We start from the raw sequence: 20,218 nt of genomic DNA, 5'->3' as shown, positions 1-20,218 counted from the left end.
GCAGCACAGGTGTCACCACCTCTGGGAAGCCTCTCCTGCCTACAGTTTGGTCAGGCGCTCTTATCAGAGCACACACAGCTCCTTGTGCTTGCTCTGTTGCTACAGTAACCACAATGCCCACTCAGTTTCTTTCTTTCTTTTTTTTCCCGAGACAGAGTTTTGCTCTTGTTGCCCAGGCTGGAGTGCAATCGTGCCATCTCAGCTCACTGCAACCTCCATCTCCCAGGTTAACATGGTTCTCCTGCCTCAGCCTCCCAAGTAGCTGGGATTACAGGCGTGAGTCACCACGCCCAACTAATTTTTGTATTTTTAGTAGAGACGGTGTTTTGCCATGTTGGCCAGGCTGTTCTCAAACTCCTGACCTCAGGTGATCCGCCTGCCTTGACCTCCCAAAGTGCTGGGATTACAGGTATGAGCCACCGCGTCCAGCCCCCACTCAGTTTCTTATCTGTCACTCTCCCCTAGACCTCTGCACTAGGCTTGGTAGACAGTGAGTGCTTAGGGGTTCAGGGAGGGGCAGAATACTTAGGGTCTCTGGGGCTTGGAAGTGGGGCAGCAGTCACCATGGGCAGGTCCGGATCGAGATCTATGAGGTGCTGATGCAAGCATGCTTTTATCTGGAGGCCTGGTCGCTGCTCCACAGAGGTGGAAGAGGAGGAGGAGGCTTCTCCCACACCCTGAGGACACTCTCTGCCAGACTGGGGCCTCTGTGGGGTCTCCCAGGATTAAGAACATCATATTGATCAGATAGGCCCCATTCTAGGGGGCGGAGGCTGGCTTAGTGATGGAGCTATGCTTTCCCCAATCCATTCTTTATTCTTTATGATCTCCAAACTGCAGAAGCAGAAACTGCTCACCCTTGGTCTGAAGCTTTTCGTGACTTGTGCGAAGAAATGTCATCAACAGCCTTTTGTTTGAACTTGACTTGTGTGAATGTGCCAGGGGACTTGCTCAGAGGAGTCTTTTCAGATGTCATTTCTGTTTGTCTACAACCCTGGTCCGTGCAAAGTCATTCACAAGCCAGTTTTTCTGAGGCTCCAGGGCTGTCATAGTCTCATTCTTGCCACAGCCCGCACAGCTACTGTGTGACTGCCTCCAGCCTGGAGTGGGTGCAGGGCGGCCTCCCCACAGCCCCACACTTAGCAGTGGTGTGTGCTGTGGCCTGGTCAGAGCCAGGCACTGAAATGCAGCTGTGAGGCAGCACTCAACCAAGTCTCTCACTCTTCAACTTGACTTGAATGTCTCCGAAACCCTGAGCTACAACTTCAATTTACTTCCCCCAGACAGTGAGCTGGGACTATGCCTGCATTTTTAAAAAGCATTTCCCCAGTGCCCACACAGTGCCCGGCACTCGATAAAAATGTATTACATGAGTGAACAGACAGACATGCAATATCCAGTTATTTGAGTCAACGGAGGGAGACCATCAAACTCAATGTTCTGAAGGAAGAATAATCCAGAATTTAATATGTCCTTAGAGCCACTTTAGACTCTGTCCACTGTTTTTTTGAAACTGGGTCTCGGCCGGGCACAGTGGCTCACGCCTGTAATCCCAGCACTTTGGGAGGCCGAGGTGGGCAGATCACAAGGTCAGGAGATCAAGACCATCCTGGCTAACTCGGTGAAACCCCGTCTCTACTAAAAATACAAAAAATTAGCTGGGCGTGGTGGCGGGCGCCTGTAGTCCCAGCTACTCAGGAGGCTGAGACAGGAGAATGGTGTGAATCCGGGAGGCGGAGCTTGCAGTGAGCCGAGATCGCGCCACTGCACTACAGCCTACAGCTTGGGCGGCAGAGCGAGACTCCGTCTCAAAAACAAAAAACAAAAAACAAAAAACAAAAAACTGGGTCTCACACTGTCACCCAGGCTGGAGTGTAGTAGCATGATCACAGCTCATTGTAGCCTCAACCTCCCTGGCTCAAGCAATCCTCCTGCCTCAGCCTCCTGAGTAGTAGCTAGGGCTACAAGTGCACACTATTATGCTAATTTATTTATTTATTTTTTTGGTAGAGACAGAGTCTCGCTATGTTTCCCAGGCTGGTCTCAAACTCCTGGGCTCAAGTGATCCTCCCAAAGTGTTGGGATTACAAGCGTGAGCCACTGCACCTGGCTCTGTCCACTGTTGATGCTGCTGGTGTTGGTCCTGGGAAGGAAGCCCAGAGTGCTGGGCCCACCTGCACAGTGGGCCTGGATATGGCAGAATGCACAACTAGGTCAGCAGGACCTGCCGCGTCCATTTCCCTCCCCAAGCCCAAGCCAGCTGCAAGGAATGTGGTGATAGGATAGATAAAGGGAAATGGGAGCTGTCCCCAATTTAGTCAGTCACCAAGTGGTGATGGAGGGTAAGATAGAGGTAAAAATTAGACAAGGATCAGTATAGGTCTCAGGATGGAACTACAATGCAATATACACAGAACTGTTACAGAGAGAGGTGCACACAGAGCTGGGGGAGCTCCAGGGCAGGAAAAGCTTCACAGGGAAGGTGACATCTGAGCTGGAGTTTTAAAGGTGGAGAATGTGAGGACGGACACTCCAGACAGCACATGCATGTGGGAAGCTGGCCAAGCTGAGCACCTGCCTTGTCCAGGCCCCTTTGGAGGGGAGAGGCCTGCCACAAGCAGTTCTCTGAGCAGAGACTGTTGTGTTTGATGCCAGGCAACATTCAAATTACTCATTGAAGTAAAAGCAGTAGTTTTCTTTTCTTTTCTTTTCTTTTTGATACAGAGTTTTGCTCTTGTTGCCCAGGCTGGAGTGCAATGGCGTGATCTTGGCTCACCACAACCTCTGCCTCCCGAGTTCAAGTGATTCTCCTGCCTCAGCCTCCTGAGTAGCTGGGATTACAGGCATGTACCAACATGCCCGGCTAATTTTGTGTCTTTAGTAGAGATGGGGTTTCTCCGTGTTGATCAGGCTGGTCTCGAACTCCTGACCTTAGGTGATCCGCCTGCCTTGGCCTCCCAAAGTGCTGGGATTACAGGTGTGAGCTACTGCACCCGGCCAAAGCAGTAGTTCTTAAGGCAAAGAATATGGAGAAGCACTCCAGGCTGGGGGACTAGCAGGCACAGCACGAAGGCATAAAAGACTATGGGTTAGTAGGGCATTGGCATCTAGGGGTTAGGGCACCAGGAAGCATCAGCTTAAATTATTAATTTAATTTATTAATTTAAGCATCAGCTTAAATTAAATTTATGCATCAGCATAAATTACAAGTCATCGGTTGCATCCTGTGTAGCTGGAGTTGCCAAAAGCCACATTTCCCGATATGTGGAAGTATTTCTGTATCAACAAATGCCAATCACCTGGGTTTGTATGCAGTCTATACAAGTCCTGACAGCTCCACACTAAGACATATTACTGGAAGGTCTCCATGAGAGTTGAGGCAGTCAGGGCATAAAGACAGAACCACACTTACCAACCCAGACGAAGCACTCGCTGCATGCCAGGCACCAGGCCACACATATCATGGACATTATCTTGTGTAATCCCCATAAATGCCCATGAGATGGGGGCTGTTATTCGCATTTTGCAGATAAGGAGGCTGATGTTTAACATGACTAAGGGCTTGTCCAAGGTTATACAGCTAGCAAAGTGGCAAAGTTGGGATTCTAACCCAGGCTTGCCTGATTTCAAAACCTAAGTTCTTTTCACCTCCCCAGACTGAGGCAGAGGAGCTCCCAGCTGTATTCCATCTTTGCTGAGAAAGCAGGAAGGAGATGCTGTGAACCTGGCACAGGCACACAAGGTCCAGCCACAGGGATCGGTGAAACAGCGGTGAGGCCAGGTGGTAAAGATGTACCCCTCTTCCCCTGACCAGCCTCACTGCAGTGCCAACAGATGACAGTCTAAGCACAGTAAGACCACTTTTGCCTCAGCTCAAAAGCTCTCTACTTCCTGAAATCTAGGCCTACACTCAGAAAAGGTCTGAAATTAGGCCCAGTCACAGGCTGGAAAAAATGATCAACCTCTGGCTAGGGAGAACATGGTGGCTGTAACCCACATAGCCCACATCCCTCCACTGCCCTCCCTTTCTGCATCTAGCACTCCAGGGGTTAGGGAAAGGGGCTCATGGCTAGACAGGAAGAGACCTGCTGCTCATGAAGGATGGCCCTTGGGATCCAGATGAATGGCAGAAATGGCCGGTCCTACCTTTCTTCCTTTAGCAAATGCTCCTCTGTGGAGTACCTGACGAGGACTGGATCAGAGATGGATAGAACCAGGCTCACCCTTTGCTCCTGAACCTGCACTCTACATGCAGCTGTGCCTTTGCCGACAGCTTTCCTTGGCCACATGGGGGTCTCTGAACCCTGTGTTTCCTCCCAATAATCTGAGTGGTAGCAAAGAAATGCATCTCTATGAGAGTCGGCAACTTTCCCGGAGCGGGCCCACTGGAGACAGGACTGTGTCAGGAGCCCAGGCCTCCTGGATGAGCTGGCTTTCCCCACAGCCTTGAGTGTGGGTCACGGTGTGCTGTGCTCTGCCCTACTGCCTCTTGCACTTTTCTTCATTTTGCTCCCAGAATGACTAGGCTACAGGCAGAACTGGCTAAATCAGAGGCAGCTGCTGACCATGTTAAAAAAGGTCAGGAGGAAGGATTCTTTCCATCAGGAGGCCCACATGAGCTCATGGGGCCTGATCCAACCAGTTCTCCTTGCATACTCCCTCAGGGGTAGGGAGGGGCAGAGAGAAGCCCTTCGGAGGAAGGGACTTGGGTATCAGGGGCCCCTGTGTGTGCAACAGCCACAGGGCAGAAAGAGAAGAGCACAGGGACAGAGGCAGGGAGTTTGGGATGGTCAGAAGTGGCCTAAGAGTGAACATATAGCTGGCAGAGTCCTGCCCTTAATCCCTCTTGCTGGTCTCAAGGTACGAATGAGGATGGGTGATGGAGACGGGGAATGTGGTGGCGACAGCCCTTAACCTGGCCAGACCCTCACTGATCACAGTCACCCTGGACACATGGGAGCAAGGCCAGTGGAGACAGCAGGCAGAGCCACCCCTCATCAGAGCTGGTCTCCGAGCTCAGGCCTCAAGCACATGCCTTGCTCCATTTGGAGGACTTGCTCCATTTGGGCATTTGCTTCTTAGAGCAAGTTCTGCAAACGGCAATTGGCCTCTGGCCCAGACACACTATCTGAAGGGGCTGAGCAGCAAACCAAAAGGTGTCACTTTGTTTTTCCAATCATCTGTTTTCTTTTTCTTTTTTTTTGAGATGGAGTCTCGCTCTGTCTCCCAGGCTGGAGTGCAATGGCGTGATCTCGGCTCACTGCAACCTTCACCTTCCGGGTTCAAGCGATTCTCCTGCCTCAGCCTCCTGAGTAGCTGGGATTACAGGCATGCGCCACCACACCTGGCTAATTTTGTATTTTTAGTAGAGATGGGGTTTCTCCATGTCTGTCAGGCTGGTCGCCACCATGACCAGCCCCAATCTTCTGTTTTCAAACTATGTTCGGAAGTTGTCCGCTGCGGGAAACTTCCCCCACACTAAGCCCTTGGAACCCAGGGAGAGAGGATGGGTCTATCCCAACACAAGGGCCACAAAGATGTCACAGGGCCTGCTGCCGACAGGCCTGCTTTCGTGCTGCTGCCACCTATCAGGTGTGTGTTTCTCTGACCAGGAACTCCTGTGAACAGAGGCCATGTGGCCCAATACTCGCCACATCATCCCTGGACAATCTCGTCCACGCTCTGGGGGTTGTATATGGACCTACCTGCAATTTGTTTTCTTCTAGCCCAGACCTCTCTCCTGAGAGATTCACTGAACTCAGGATCCCTGCGTAGGGCCGTGGCTTCCCTCTGACACTTCATTTGCCTGGATCTGGACTCTTTGCCTGTGTCAGGGCAGAAGGCAGAGCCAAGGGCCCTCATCATGGGAGGCAGGCATAGACTGCTGTCCTGCCTCCACAGTGGGGAGGCGAGGCTTCAGCCCTCCTTCTCCCCTCTAGCTCCGGCTATTTATTTGGGGAGACCAGTCAGAGAGTGACCTGTGTCCCCAGGCGCAGACAGAGTAGGGAAAGCAGGACACAGTCCTGAAGGTGCCAGCATCTTGCTCTCTGCTGAACTGCTGCCTCACCGCTGGGACTTGTGTGGGTGGAGCTCAGACCTGGGCCTTCCCTCTCACTGAGGAACTCGCAGAGCTGCTTGCTCCTGGCTGGGAGCCTCACACAGCTCGGGAGGAGGGCCAGGATCACGTTCTGTGCTTTCACCAGCTTCTGCTCCTCACAAGCAGCAAGAACTCCCCACGTGGGGATCTTGTACCTGAACCAAAAAAAGCAAAGCTGCTAATCTGGCAAGATCAATCCTCAAATACCACAGGAATGCAGCCAGCCTGTATGCTCTCACCAGGGACTGCGCTTCTAAGCACCCCTACAGCTCCTGCTCTTAGGCTGGAACTGGTCTGCAAAGGAGGAAGCTGCCCCCACCAGTGTGTCTGGTCTTGCTGCCGAAGCCCCACCCTTCCCAGCATAGCTCAGGCATCGCCTTCACCAGGACGTCTCCCCAGTCAATCTCTCATCACTCCTCCAGCTGAAGGACCTTCTCTGTGCCCCCACAACCCTCTGTCCTCACCTCTGGCAGAGCACATATGCCTGGATATGTGTTTGTCTCCATGCACCATTTCTCTTAGCTCTGGGGAAGGTAGGTACAGATGAAGGAAGGAGAGGATCAGGAAACATATAAGCAATATATGCTCCTATTTACTTCCAAAAGTTTTTCTTTCTTTTTTTTTTTTTGGTAACAAATAGCTGAGACCATAGGTGCATACCACTGTGCCAGGCCTATTTTTTATTTATTAGATTCAGGAACATAAACTGACCCTAATTGTCATAAATGTTTTCAAAAACCTTATTTCCTAGTATCATCAAATAATGCCAGGTGTGGTGGCTCATGACCAGTAATCAAATCACCTTTGGGATTCTGAGGTAGCACGATCAACTGAGGTTCCAAGACTGCCTTTTAGACCTGTCTGGGCATCATTCTACCAAGGCTTTGCCTGTCATTCACCTGGCAAGTTAGAAAGGGATAAGTTAGAAAGGGATAAGAAAGGGGTAAGATGTAGCTCCTCAGGTCCTGTCCTGGGGTAGGAGAAACAATGTACTCTGACACCATCAGAAACAGCAGGTTGAGGCCTAGAACTTCTAGAGCAGATGGATTTATAACCAGCTAGGTCTGCAGGATTCACCTTTGCAAACAAGTATGGGTCCCTAGTCATCTGGGAAGGAGATCTAAAAAAAAAATCCCGCAACTTCTGGATGTCTACTGCAGCTCCACCTATGAGAACTGGAAGATAGAGCAAAGAGGAAAGATATGGGGTGTACCATTATAGGGAACTGGCAGGCTAAATTCCTTAAATAATGGAGGAGGCAGTAAGCTCAGGCAAGATGTGGAATTAATTTAAAAGCAGAACATGGATGAGTTCCCAGAGGTGGTTCCAACACCTGACGCTAAGGAATATATGAAAAAAAAAAAAATGGTGGGCAGAGAAAAGGACAGGACATAAACGGCAATTCCTCCAGCTGTAAGCTGGAGTCCAGGTCATGGACAGGCACTGAGGTTGTCTAGCCCATGCAGGCTACTCTTAGACACTCTGCAGAGAAGCTTTAGTTATAGAGCACTCTGCTCTTCCCGGAAAGGCCTGTACCCAAGGATTTCACTGCAGCGGGTACCTACTGAAAATATTTAAAACACTCTCCAAACAAAAGGAATCTGTATTCCCCTCCAGGTCCATGGTTCAGAGCCTCGATTCAGGACATAGGGTGGGGGTGGTGGGTTTGATTCCTGGCTCTGTGCTACTATGACCTTGAGCAAGTTGTTAGCTTTCCCATCTACAAAATGGGTATAACAATACTTACTTCGTGGGGTTGTTGTAAAGGGATTTTGCAAATTTGACTCCATAAAAGTGCATTATCACATTGACTTTGGGTGTAACGACTGTGCGTGTATGTAAAAATACTGAAACTTCCTCAGTAAGAGATGTCCTTTTTGGATACATGCATTTGTGAAAGATAAAATTTCTCAAGATCTTGGCTCTTTGAACAACTGCATATGCAGTAGTGACCCACTGTGACTTTTGACTGATCTTGACAAAAGACTGTGGTGAGATCAGTCACGGTATTTCAGATGTCTGTCACAGTATTTCAGATGTCTGTCACAGTATTTCAGATGACCACAGTTGTCAACCTGGGTGTACACAATTACCAACTATAGTGAAATGTGTTCATACGTGTCCCTTTGTACCTATTTCTTTATGAACAGTTTGCCTGTTCCTGTGATATCCATGTGACTGTCATTAGTAACCTGTTCATGCCTCTCATTAGTATACCTGTTTATGCTAGGCAATAAAATATGTATGTTATTATTGCCCATTTCATTGTGTAAAGTGGCCTATGAAGTGTTCTGTAATGTTTTTACGTTTATCAAATAAATCCCCTTTTAAGAATGTAAATAAATATATTTTAAATAATTTTAAAAATTATTTTTTCCAGAATGATGTTTTCAAGATTTTAATCTTTCAGAATTGTGATTTTCAGGGTTTTAGACTTTTTGGGATTCTCATCTTTTAGGATTTCCTTTTTTTTAAAATTTAATTTAATATTTTTTTTGAAACAGAGTCTCGCACTGTCGCTCAGGCTGGAATGCAATGGTGTGATCTTGGCTCACTACCACCTACGCCTCCCGGGTTCAAGTGATTCTCCTGCCTCAGCCTTCCAAGTAGTTGGGATTACAGGCGCCCACCACCATGAATGGCTAATTTTTGTATTTTTATTAGAAACAGGGTTTCGCCATGTTGGTCAGGCTGGTCTCGAACTCTTGACGTCAGGTGATCCACCCGCCCTGGCCAGCCAAAATGATGGGATCAGAGGCGTGAGCCATCGCGCCCGACTGATCTTTTAGGATTTCAGCATTTGGGGCTACGGCATTCGTGATTGTGTCTTTTGGAATTATGATTGGCTCCCATTGTAAAGGCTAAATGAAATAATGAAATACGGTGGCACAGTGGCTGACATACAGTAGGTGCTCTAAAAATGGCGTGACACTTTATGTGCACAGGTTATCTGTGTCTGCCAGTGGAATGTAAGATCTCTGAAGGGAGAGGTTTTATGTAACTTATGCAGTGCTGAAGCTATAGCACCTAGAAAAATATCTGACACTTTGTTGAATGAGTTTACAGAATAATAGGATCAATGTGGCAAGTTTATAAGCGATGAGAGAGACCTGAATATGATTAAATAGTGATAAGAAGGAAACAGTGAAGAGAATGAAGATCCGGGTTCCTGCAGAGGTGACAGAGGTTGGAGAATCAGGGCTCAGGGGAAGGAACTGACCTCAGAAAGAAGACAGTACACAAGTGCCAGGACTTGATGACTCATTAGATATCTGGTTGAGAGGGGAAGGAGAAAGAATAACTCCCAGATTTCTTGCTTGGGTGAGAATGGATAGTGGTGCCATTTCCTGAAATAAGAACATAGGCTGATTAGATTTGTTGGAAATTCGGTGAGTTGGATACACTGAACTTGAGATGCTTTTGAGTCATCCAAGTGGAGCTGTCCAGCAGGAAGTTTGGTATTTGGGTCTAGAGATCAGTAGAGATGTGGGCTAGAGAGATTGAGAGTCATCAGCACATACGATGTTAGCTGAAGCAGTGGAGTGAGAAGAGAGGAGAGCTATAACTGAAACCCGGCAAACACCAACATGTAAGGACGGGTACAGGAAAAGAAGATCTCCTGCAATAGAGACTGAGAAGGAACAGAGAGGTAGGAGAACTGGAAGGGAGTTTGAACAAAGAATTAAGGAGAAGAGAGAGTTTCAAAATGCAGGAAGAAATCAATACTGCCAAATGCTTCAGAGACATCATAGAAAGAGAAGGACTATCTATCTGTCGGATTTGTCACTGCTTTTTGGTGGTCTGGATTAGAGCATTCTGAGGAGGAGAGAAGCGAGAGTGGAGGCCAGACTACATGGATTAAGACTTAGAGGGACATGAGGGAGCGGAGAAGGTAACTGTAGCAAGTCTTGCACATTCCTGGTGGGGGTATGGGAGTGCCCAGTGTGCTCTCAGCCTAGAAGGACAACGATTCTGCAGAAGTAGAGAAGTAGATGGTATTCTATTCTCCTCCGTAATTTATGGTATGGGACAAAATTTGTCAAGGATGCCTCTCAATCTTACCACTCCTCCCTGGTGTTGTAGTGATAAAAATCCCAGAATCTTTTTCTGGAAGGGCAGAGACGGAGGGGCTTTGTAATGTGGGGATACCAGATACTCAGCTACACTGGCCAGGAGCCCACAAGCTTTCAAAGTCCCCAGGGCAGTGCAATAGGTCTCCTGTACCTTCTCATGCAAGGGTCCCAAATCAGGCAGCTGGGACTGTGTGTCAACTCTCTAGACTTCCTGCTTCAGAGCTCTGCAAAGTTTCAAGGGCCATCTTTGCACCTGGAAACTCAGCCAGCTTGGACCACAGCAATGATTCCTTAGCAGTATGTGAATCACAGACGCACAGTCACAGATACACACTACACACCCCAGCCTTCCTAAAACAAAATGCATCTCAAGAGAAGTGTGGTTTTCCTCTGTAGAGCTGGGTAAGGGAACCATTTCCACATCAGCACCTCATTAGCTACTACCAGGCATCTGGTAGGCCTTGGTACTTTGGCCACTAGCCAGCCTGCCCATGAAACAGCAGCTGTGAGAGGAAGTAGAGAGCGGTTGTTAAATATGTGGGCTTGGGTTCAAAACCTAGTTTTATCACTTCCTATCTGTGTGACCTCGGGCAAACTGCTTGACTTCTCTATGCCTCTAGTTCCTCGTATTTAAAACCTGACTAACAAGGGTTAGTCTCATTATACAATTGTTGGGAGAATTAAAACAGAAGAAATAGGAAAAAGTTTCAGCACGGGACCTGATCCAAAGTAAACATCAGTAGGTGTGAGCTATCATTGTCACTGCTGCTAGTATCACTCTGCAGCACGGACGTGGCATGGATTAGGGCTCTGCTTTCTGCTGAAACTGTTGGCCACAGGCTTAGCCTGTAGGCACCTCACTTTCTCCCAATACTGAGTGGCCCCACTGACCACCAACTAAAAGATATGACACTCAATCATGTCTTTCACCAAAGCACAAACAGCCACTCAAATGTATGAGGCAAAATGTTTGCAGGAAAATGGGGTATGCCAATTATGTGTCAATTTAGGTTTTACGAGTTATATTTTTTCTTTTTAAAGAAAACATTCAAAATGTTTACTGTGACCTACTCTAGGATCTTTATTTTTCTTCCTGAAAAATAACTTATCTAATTATAAAGAAAGCTACTGAGAAAACAGAATTCACTCAATTAAGTGTCTAACATTAAATGTTGTTGAAATGATCTAACATTTATGGCCCCAAGACACATCCTCTCATTTCATTCTCTTGACTAATGAGTGAAGTAAGGCTCAGACTTTTCCAAGATCACGCAGCCTGTGAAGTGAGAAAGCTGTGAGAACTTTCAGTCTCCAAATCTTCATCTCCTTTCAATCTATCATATATTGGAATATGTCACAATAGTTTTCTTTCAGTAACTCTCTCCACTAAAAGAGAGTCTTATCAACATTTCCCACATCCTTACATTCTCAACCTCTGGAGGGCAGAATTAATTTCCATTCGCAATACAAATGCCAAGTGTCTACTGTGTGCTAAAGGCTCTGCTAGGTGTTGGCGGCCATGAATAGACCATGCCTCTGTGCGAGTTCACAGTCTCTATGGGAGAAGAAATACCAGCCAATAGTTATGTACATAATAACAAAGCTATGTGTGAGGCACTGCGGTGGTGCACAGGTAGGGGAAAGAGTAATGGAGTGTATTTCTAGGTAAGGGAAGACTTTGCATTCCATGAGACCAAACAGACCGAAAAGCCCTAACTCAAAATTTAGAGTAAAACAAGTGCTCAATAAATCTGAGTTCCTTTGGACCTACTGCCATCCCCTCCCCATCTCTCTAATTAGAGGAAGATGTATCCAAGTGAGCAATATTCGAGGGAGAAAAGGAGGCCTTTTCAGCAGAGAGTACAGAAGTGTGACAGCAAACAGGCTAGCTTCCCAGAGAAGCAGGACTTTGGTCTGGACGGGCGGGCACATCGGCACCCCTTCCTTTACACTGCCTGCTCCCTAGTCTGCACCTAGGGATGGGAGTCAATGACTAGGTGGGTCATTCAGGGAAGAGTGAACCATAGGAAAAGAGAATGTATGCTTCACACAGCATTTGGGAATTTTTTTTAAAAGGTAAGATTTAGGTCAAGCCTAAGCCTGGTGCAAGGGGTGCACCTAGCAGAGCACTAGCAGTCCTGCACCAAGTTTGGGATTTGGGGTTGGTGCGACAAGTCACGTGGTTGGCGCGTGGCAGTGTGCGGGGCATTGGGTCTGTGGGTCTGGGACTCTGGTGGCACTGGTGGTGGCGTGGGACTGAGGCTAGGCACGTGTGCAGGGTCATGTTCTGGCAGCTTCGAACCCATGCAATGGCGATGCCAGTCAATGGGGCCCACAAGGATGCTGACCTGTGGTCCTCACATGACAAGATGCTGGCGCAGCCCCTCAAAGACAGTGATGTTGAGGTTTACAACATCATTAAGAAGGAGAGTACTGGCAGAGGGTTGGATTGCAGCTGATTACCTCAGAGAATTTTGCCAGCCGAGCAGTTTTGGAGGCCCTAGGCTCTTGCTTAAATAACAAATACTCTGAGGGGTACCCGGGCCAGAGATACTAAGGCAGGACTGAGTTTACTGATGAGCTGGAAACCCTCTGTCAGAAGCGAGCCCTGCAGGCCTATAAGCTGGACCCACAGTGCTGGGGGGTCAACGTCCAGCCTTGCTCAGGCTCCCCTGCAAACTTCGAGTGTACACTGGGCCTGGACCTGCCAGATGGGGGCCACCTGACCCACGGGTTCATGACAGACAAGAAGAAAATCTCTGCCACATCCATCTTCTTTGAATCTATGCCCTATAAGGTGAACCTAGACACTGGCTACATCAACTATGACCAGCTGGAGGAGAATGCCCGCCTTTTCCACCTGAAGCTGATCACTGCAGGAACCAGCTGCTGCTCCTAAAACCTGGACTATGCCCGCCTGCGGAAAGACTGTAGATGAGAATGGAGTGTATCTCATGGTGGACATGGCACATATCAGCAGGCTGGTGGCAGCTGGCGTGGTGCCCTCCCCATTTAAACACTGCCACGTGCTGACCACCACCACTCACAAGAACCTGAGAGGCTGCTGAGCCGGCATGATCTACGGGAAAGGAGTGCAACGTATGGATCCCAAGACTGGCAAAGAGATTCTGTACTACCTGGAGTCTCTCATCAACTCTGCTGTGTTCCCTGGCCTTCAGGGAGGTCCCCACAACCATGCCATTGCTGGGGTTGCTGTGGCCCTGAAGCAAGCTGTGACTCTGGAATTTGAAGTTTATCAGCACCAGGTGGTGGCCAACTGCAGGGCTCTGTCTGAGGCACTGACGGAGCTGGGCTGCAAAACAGTCACAGGTGGTTCTGACAACCATTTGATCCTCGTGGATCTCCATTCAATCAAAGGCACAGATGGCAGAAGGGCTGAGAAGGTCCTAGAAGCCTGTTCTATTGCCTGCAACAACAACACCTGCCCAGGTGACAGAAGCGCTCCACGGCCCAGTGGACTGCGGCTGGGGACCCCAGCACTGACATCCCTCGGACTTTTGGAAAAAGACTTCCAAAAAGTAGCCCACTTTATCCACACAGGGTTAAAGCTAACCCCTGCAGATCTACAGCAACGTTGGCACTGGAGCCACCCTGAAAGAGTTCAAGGAGAGACTGGCAGGGGATAAATACCAGGGGAGCGTGCAGGCTCTCTGGGAGGAGGTCGAGAGCTTCACTCTCTCTTCCCTCTGCCTGGCCTGCCTAACTTCTAAAGCAGCCGGCCCACCCTGGACGCACCTGGCGCCACAGAGGAAGCTGCCTGCTGGAGGACCCCCTTGAGAGATGTACAAACTGCCCCACAAGGGACCTACTGGCGCTTCTGTCCTTTGAGGGGGCTTCTTTTGGACTTTTTTCATGTTTTCTTCATAAATCAAAATTTGTTTAAGTCTTATTGTTACTAATTCTGGGACAGGTTATTAGAAGTTTTTAATTTGAACCTGGCTTTCTCACAGCTGGATAAAATTATTCTAGAAAAATAAAATACTGTGTAGCCATTTAGACCATTTAGACCATGGTGTAGGGCAAAGCTATTAGAAAGATTCTAGCGTTTTCCTCTCCGTGGACTTTCCTTTGCCTTGCTGCAGCAGAGAGGAAATGCCCCTGTCCACAGCTTGTACACACTGCCACTCTTACTATCTTGTTACCCAGCAGCATGCCAAAGGAGAACGGAATTCGCCTCGAAGCCTCTGCTGTGTGCCGTAAATCAGAAGTGTACATTAGTCAAGTGTACACAAGGTGCACCCAGTATGGTGGGAGGGTTTTGCTGTCAGTAGCTCAAAGTATGGTGTAGAAAGGGTCTCCTCCCTCCATCCTGGGGAATCCCAGTCCCATCCTGGTGTGAGAATCAACCATTCCTGCTCCACCTGAGATAACCAACTCCCTCCCATAATCAGGAAACCAAATGTCACCTTCCCAAAGAAACTTTATTTTCACATCGCTGGAATGCAAAACATATGTGACCATTTTTAATAAGCACAATCAAATTTTTAACCACAGAATGTCTACAAGAATTATAGCTTTAAAAACATAATTTTTATATTTCAAAAATATTTGAACTCAAATTAATTTCTTAAAAAGTTAAAAAAGGTAATATTTAATGGCTTGTTTTTGTAGATGTCAAAATTAACACATCAAAAAGAGTTTTATCAAGTTCTTTTCTGTCAAAATATTGATGCTACAGAAATCAAAACCTTGAATTTACTTATTTTGTGATCAAAATGCCAAGAAATACTAGCTACCCATATGAAAAAAAAAAAACCTAGAACTCAATCTCATTCCTAACACACAAAACCAAAAATAGATGCATTAATAATTTTTGTTGTTGTTGTTGAGACAGAGTCTCGCTTTGTCGCCCAGACTAGAGTGCAGTGGCCAGATCTCAGCTCACTGCAAGCTCCGCCTCCTGGGTTCACGCCATTCTCCTGCCTCAGCCTCCCGAGTAGCTGGGACTACAGGTGCCCGCCACCTCGCCCAGCTAGGTTTTTGTATCTTTTAGTAGAGATGGGGTTTCACCATGTTAGCCAGGATGGTCTCGATCTCCTGACCTCGTGATCCGCCTGTCTCGGCCTCCCAAAGTGCTGGGATTACAGGCTTGAGCCACCGCGCCCGGCCTAATAATTTAAATATAAATAACAAAACTGTAAAACAGAAGAAAACAAAGGATGGCACCATCATAATCTACTATGCGTGCATGTAAATCCCAAAATTGCTATGAAGGGCAATTTGCCAATAACTCTCAAAATGTTCAAGAAGGCAGAAGAAAACACAAACATAGTAAGAAATGAAACAGAAGATATAGAAAGACCTAAATGGAACCTACAGAGATTAAAAACACAGTATTTGACATAATAATATACCAGGTGGAATTAACAAATGATTAAATGCTATAAAAGAAAAAGCTATAAATGTGAAGTCATACCAATATAAACTATTCAAAATGAAGTAGAGAGAGAAAAAAGATTGAAAAACAAAAACCCAGAGCATCAGTGACCTGTGGGACAAATAAAATGGCATCCATGTAATTTGAATCCTGGGAAAGGAGATGAGGCAGAAAAAATATTTGAGAAAATATGTAAACAAGGTCCAAATGTGATTACAAAGAAGAAAACAAAACAAACAAGAAAACTATGAACCTATAGATCTGAGGAGTTAAATAAACTCCAAGCCAAGTAAATATAAAGAAAACCACAGCTGGGCATGGTGGCTCACACCCCAGCACTTTGGGAGGCCGAGGCGTGTAGATCACCTGAGGTCAGGAGTTTAAGACCAGCCTGGCCAACATAGTGAAACCCCATCTCTACTAAAAATACAAAATTAGCCAGGTGTGGTGGTGCATGCCTGTAATCCCAGCTACTCGGAGGCTGAGGTAGGAGAATTGCTTGAACCCGAGAGGCGGAAGTTGCACTGAGCCAGGACTGTGCCACTGCACTCCAACCTGGGCAACAAGAGCGAAACTCCATCCCTATGCCAAAAAAAAAAAAAAGAAAAAAAGAAAACCACAACAAAGTACATCATAATAAAATTGCTGGAAACCAGTGGTAAAGAGAAAAATCTCAACAGGCAGCCAGAAGAAAATGGAAATACTACATACAAAGGAATATAGGTAAGAATGACAGAAGATGTTTTGTCAGGAATGAAGCAAGTAAATAGAGTTACATATTTAAAGTAGTGGGGGAGGGGTGGTAGAAGTGAGAACGGGGGACCGTCAACCTAGAAGCGTATACTTAGCCAAAAAAATTTTTAAAGTCTTTCAAAATTGAAGGTAAAATAAAGACTTGTTCAGACAAACCAATGCTGAAAGACTTCACAGTCATCGGACCTGCCCACAAGAAATGTTAAATGAAGTTCTTCAGGCAGAAGAAAAGGGATACCATATGGAAATATGTATTTACACAAAGGAAGAAAGACCAACAGTAAAGAAAACTTTGTGAGTAAATATAAAAGAAGTTTCCCTCTCATTACAAAAACTTTTAAAATGTTTGAACCGTAGTAAAATGCACTAACATAAAATGTACCATCCTAACCATTTTTAAGTGTACAATTCAGTAGTATTAGTTGTTTTCACACTGCTCTGTAGCCAATATCCAGAGCGGTTTTTCATCTTGCAAAACAGAAACTCTATATCTATTATACAGTAACTCTCTATTCCTGCCTCCTCCCAGCACATGGAAACCACATTCTACTTTCTGTCTCGATGAATTTGATTTCTCTAGGCACCTCATATGAATGGAATCACAAGATATTTGTTTTTGTTTAACTGGCTCATTTCATTTAGCATAATGTCCTCAAGGTTCGTTCATGTTGTAATATGTGTCAGAATTTCCTTCCTTTTTCAGGCTGAATAACATTCCACTGCTTATGCATACCACATTTTGTTTACCCTTTCATCTGTCAATAAACACTTGAGTTGCTTCTACTTTTTGGCAATGATGAATGATCCTGCTACAAACACCCTTTGGAGCCCTGTTTTTTCAATTATTTTTGGTATATACCCAGAAGGGGAATTGCTGGATCATACGGTAATCCTATTTTCAGTGTTTTTAGGAACTGCATCCTGTTTTCCACAGTTGTTGTACATTTTACATTCCCACAAGGAGTGCACAAGGATTCTAATTTCTCTACATGCTTGTCAACACTTGCTATGTTCTGGTTTTGGGATAACAGCCATAGTATCCTAATGGATGTGAGGTGGTATCTCTAGAAAATTATTCTAGAAAAAGAAAATACTGTGTAGCCACTTAGCCATAATCATTTAGACCATGGTGTAGGGCAAAGTTATTAGAAAGATTCTAGCGTTTTACTCTCCATGGGCTTTCCCTAGTGATTAGTAACATTGAGCACATTTTTATGTGCTTTTTGGCCATTTGTATATCTTCTTTAGAGAAGTGTCTATTCAAGTTCTCTACCCATTTTAAAATCAGTTTTTTGTTGTTGTTGAGTATTATAAGTTCTCTATATTTTCTGGACACTGACCTCTTATCAGATATATGATTTGCAAATATTTTCTCCCATTCTGTAGGTTGCCTTCCACTCTCATTTTTAAATTATTTTAAATGATTGATTATTTCAAACAAGAATAAATAAGCTGGGCATGGTGGCTCATGGCTGTAATCCCAGCACTTTGGGAGGCTGAGGCAGGCAGATTGCTTGAGAATGGGAATTTGAGACCAGCCTAGACAACACGGCAAAGCCTTGTCTCTACAAAAAATACAAAAATTACCTGGGTATGGTGACATGTGTTTGTGGTCCCAGCTACTTGAGAGGCTGAGGTGGGAGGACTGCCTGACACAAATAGGTTAAAAAGATAGGCTGCTCCCCAACCACCCCTGGGACAGCTCAAGGGCAAATACAAACATGCTCCTTCCCACAAACAAAAGTAATTGCAAAAACCACAATTACTTTTGCACCAACCGAATAAAAGGAATGAAAACATACACCGCAATACAGCTTATTTTATAGAGGCCAGAGTGGTTATATTAATATCAAACAAGGAAGATTTTGCAACAATAATTATTTGACTATCAATAAGAAAAAGGGACATTTCAAAATAATGAAGGAATCTATTAGAAATGGGATACAACAATCCTAAGTGTATACACACCAAATGACAGAGCTTCAAAACAAATTAAATAAAAACTGATAAATGAAGACTTCATTGCCCCTCTGTCAGTAATTGTTAGAAAAAGTGTACAGAAAATCAGTAAGGATATAAGAAACTAGACACATACCATAAAACAACCTAAGCTAATTGCCATTTATAGAATACCCAAAAACAGAAGTATTTTCTTTTCAAGCACACAAAGAATATTCACCAAAATCAACCATATTTTGTCCCATAACTCAGATTTTAATCAATTTAAAAGTATTAAAATCATATAACGTATATTTGGATCACAGCAAAGATAAATCAGAAATCTATAACACAAAGATATCTGGAATACCCACAAATATTAGGAAATTAAGCAAAAATACTTCAAAAGAACTAATGGGCCAAAGTAGAAATCACAAGTAAAGTTAGATAATATTTTTAACTCAACAAAGATAAAAATACAACATATCAAAATTTGTAAGATGCAGTCAATGCAATATATAGAGTGAAATTTATAGCATTACAATGTCTATATTAGAAATAAATAAAATCAATGATCTAACTTCTAGCCTAAGGAAAAAAAAAACAATAAATTAAAGTCCAACAAAGAGAAAAGTGAAAAAATAAAAAAATGAAGATAGGCACAGAAATCAATTATATAGTGGAAAAAATATCAACAGACAAGAACCAACGGAACTAAAAGCTAGTTATTTGAGAGGACCAATAAAAAATGATAGACCTCAAACCAGATGAATTAAGAAAAAGAGAGAAAAAATGCAAATTACCAATATCAGGCATGAAAGAGAGGACTCTGTCTCTATCCTAGACATTAAAATAATAATAAGGGAATATTACACACAATTTTATGCTAATAAATTCAACAACTTAGAAAAAAGGCAAAACTTCCTTGAAAGACATGCTACCAAAGAAGAAACAGAAAAACCTGAATAACTCTAGAATTAAAGAAATTTAATTCGTAATAATAATGATAATAAAAACCTTCCCTGGCTAGGCGTGGTGGCTCACGCCTGTAATTCCAGCACTTTGGGAAGCTGAGGCCAGTGGATCACTGGAGGCCAAGAGTCCAAGACCAGCCCAGCAAACATGGCAAAACTCCGTCTCTACTAAAAATACAAAAATTTGCTGGGCGTGATGGTGCACACCTGTAATCCCAACTACTCAGGAGGCTGAGGCACAAGAATTGCTTGAACCCAGGAGGCGAAGGTTGCAGTAAGCAGAGATCGCGCCACTGTACTCCAGCCTGAGCAACAGAAACTCTGTCTCGAAAAGAAACCAAAAACAACAAAAGCCTTCCTACAAAGACTGTGCAGGCTATGAAATAATAAAAAATATAAATATTGGTCTCTGCTCCTGGTCCCTACATAAAGCTCCTAAAATCCTTACAGATAGGGGCACTAAGAGAATCTTTTGTTCTAATATCTAGTCTTTGACCCTAGTTTCTGACTCAGAGCTCTTAAGACCTTTGTAATTTCCTGACTGATAAGAGCACATCTGACAGAGAGCTGCTAAATTCCTTCAAATTTCCTGGGTGATGGGAACATCTTTTGTTCTCATGAGGTGACTTCTGGATAGCCTTATGTTGGGTGCTGGTTGGCAGGGGAACCAACCACGCAATTAGAGGGCTGGAACTTTCAGTCTCACCCTCTGACCTCTGGGGATGGGAAAGGGCTGAAGGTTGATGTGATCACCAGTGGTCAATGATGCAATGAATCATGCCTATGTAATCCTCCACAGGGTTTATAGAAACCTCCATAAAAACCCAAAAGGACTTCAGAGAGCTTTCAGACTGCTGAACACATGGAGGTCCCCTGAGGGTGGTGAACCCCTTACCACATGCCATGCCCTATGCATCTCTTCCATCTGGCTGTTCATCTGTATCCTTGGTGATATCCTTTATAACAAACGGATAAACACAAGTTT

At 45.3% G+C, this 20,218-nt stretch overlaps 1 protein-coding gene and 1 pseudogene across 16 annotated transcripts in view; one reads left to right on the top strand and one right to left on the bottom strand.

Annotated features, from left to right (window-relative positions):
* Nucleotides 1-20,218, bottom strand: part of ST3GAL3 (ST3 beta-galactoside alpha-2,3-sialyltransferase 3) — a 230,305-nt gene that overhangs the window by 65,431 nt on the left and 144,656 nt on the right. The gene's annotated exons all lie outside the window — the stretch shown is intronic.
* On the top strand, nucleotides 12,480-13,901 carry LOC103884422 (annotated as a pseudogene).

This window comes from Papio anubis, chromosome 1, assembly GCF_008728515.1.
Source record: "Papio anubis isolate 15944 chromosome 1, Panubis1.0, whole genome shotgun sequence".
In the NCBI taxonomy this organism is placed as follows: Eukaryota; Metazoa; Chordata; class Mammalia; order Primates; family Cercopithecidae; genus Papio; species Papio anubis.
Note: the sequence above shows the minus strand (reverse complement) of the source record. Positions and strands in the feature narration are given on the sequence as shown.